This window comes from Sesamum indicum, unplaced genomic scaffold (assembly GCF_026168435.1).
Source record: "Sesamum indicum cultivar Baizhima isolate 11 unplaced genomic scaffold, ASM2616843v1 HiC_scaffold_26, whole genome shotgun sequence".
In the NCBI taxonomy this organism is placed as follows: domain Eukaryota; kingdom Viridiplantae; phylum Streptophyta; class Magnoliopsida; order Lamiales; family Pedaliaceae; genus Sesamum; species Sesamum indicum.
In genome coordinates, this window is record NW_028292391.1 from 32501 (window position 1) to 34746 (window position 2246).

Sequence of the window (2246 nt, forward strand, 5' to 3'; positions counted from 1 at the left end):
CCTTCAAATTGGATCTGATTAAATCCAGGTATTGTAGACATTGCCTCATTTGCATCCCCGAGCATTTTGAATTTCCCATTTATCAAAAAATCCCATTATATTATTAAGTACATTCTTCATCGAATTAGATCGACGATCTAGTACTGATGGAATTTCTATTCTGTTTACTGAATCACATGAAATTTTACCCAACTCCATATTTGGAATGAAATGTATGAACTACGTATGAACGGAGGAATAAAGAGAATTTTCTACTTAAATTGGAAGTTGCAACAGATCCAAATGGAAAAGAATTGATAAAACAATCCTAGAAACAGAATTCTGTCACTTAGACTTATTAAGGTCATAGGGTTTTCTATAGAATAGCAAAACAAAAATAAAATGATTCAAATTATACCATTATTATGATATTACATATTAGAATTTGAGAAAAATAAAAAGGATTCGTGGGAGACAAAGACAAAAAATCAGATAGAATCCATTTTTTTAGCACTTAACCGCCTTTATGTTATGTTAGGTTAGGGATTTCGTTGTTCAAAAAACGATTCGCAGAGAAGAGAGATATTTGTACTTTACTGATTTTTGAGTAGAATACGATTTGAAGTGTATAAGAAGGGTTGCATTTATTAAACACGTATGCAGATAGCTATAATATCCGACTTCTCTTTTATTGCCGGTTCTATTCGGGACAGCCCGGGTCGTGTTCTATCAAAAGAGAATTTCTATTCAATGCAATGAAGTAGGATAATTTTATGATAATTCCCTATCAACAACATATCTAAATAATGGATATCTGTGTAACAATTTATGTTCTGGGGTTTACATATACTCATATGTTTTGTTATAATTGAAATTGAGAAGGATTTTTTGATTGAAAAAAGAAATACTGATTAGTTCTGTCTCAATTTGTATTTTCTTATGTCATTAGGAAAACACAATTTGAGATTCAAATCCCAGAATCGTTCATGAATTCAAAGTAAGCAGCCAATAGTTAATGGTTCAAATTTGTCGGCTGAAAATACACATTTGATTTCTCAATAGAAAAGCGAGAGAATGTTTTTAGCATTGTGTATTTTCAGTAGTAGACAATCAATCGAAGGGATGGATCAAATCCAATCAAAAGGGGGTGTTTCTTTTAGGAAAAGGATTAAGGAAAACAGGAGTCAAAATGCAAGTACAATAAAAATTCAGTAATTCGGAAAAATTTTCATCTATTTTGTATCATTTTGGCGGCATGGCCGAGTGGTAAGGCGGGGGACTGCAAATCCTTTTTCCCCAGTTCAAATCCGGGTGTCGCCTGATCAACAAAAAACTAGAAATCTCTTCTTCTCTTCTGTTATGCTGATATAACTCGCAGAGTTCTTCCCCGGTAGAAGCAGAGGAAAGAGACTGTTGATACTTTGTTTGATTCTAAGCATAAAGAAAAGATTGTGAATCCTCGTTCGCATCTAGGATTCAAGGAAATATTCTAATCTACTGGTAGAGGGGCTATCAAGACTTGACAATTCCCTTCTATTACTAAGGGAGTGTCTAATGACTGGACCTTGAATCGGATTGTAGAGCCTGATAGGAAATTCAATTAATAGTTAATAGTTTTGGAGGGGGGCGAAGTTGCTTTATATACGACGGACTCGCGAGAATCTCTGCGTGCTCAGGTATCCAATCAATATTAGATTGGATGGATAATTAAACTCTTATAGAAAAAGGGGCAAAAAGAAAGAATTTATTTTCGGCAACCCCTAGTCAAAACCCCTGTTTCACAGCGATAATCGGGAAAGGGGGTACGGATTAGATCAAATGGGGAGATAGAGGTCTGTAATAGATAGTGATTTCTCTTTTTTAGTGATTTTTCCCCTTCCGTTTTTACTTACGAAGGTCACCAAAACAAAAAAAGAATAGGCCTTATTATTCTTATTCCTACATGTTCCCATTCCCTTGGGATGTTACTACGTATTTTGCTTGTGTTTAATCTTTCCGGATTCGAAATCATAATCGATTTATTGGATTGGTTTCTCAATAGTGTTCGGGCAGAATCCCTTTTTGACTCTGCGCCATTGATTCCACTATTATTAGTGAGAAATAATTCCTTCGTATTTATAGAGATAGGGGACATAATTCACATGGATATAGTAAGTCTCGCTTGGGCTGCTTTAATGGTAGTCTTTACATTTTCCCTTTCACTCGTAGTGTGGGGAAGAAGTGGGCTCTAGAAGTACTACTAATTGAGTTGAGGAATCAAACCGTAT

The 2246-nt window shown here is 35.0% G+C and overlaps 1 non-coding gene across 1 annotated transcript; it reads left to right on the plus strand.

The window, feature by feature from the left end:
* Window positions 1-1228: 1228 nt before the first annotated feature.
* TRNAC-GCA (transfer RNA cysteine (anticodon GCA)) lies at window positions 1229-1299 on the plus strand. The gene has a single exon. It is a non-coding gene; the product is annotated as a tRNA-Cys (tRNA).
* Window positions 1300-2246: the final 947 nt, after the last annotated feature.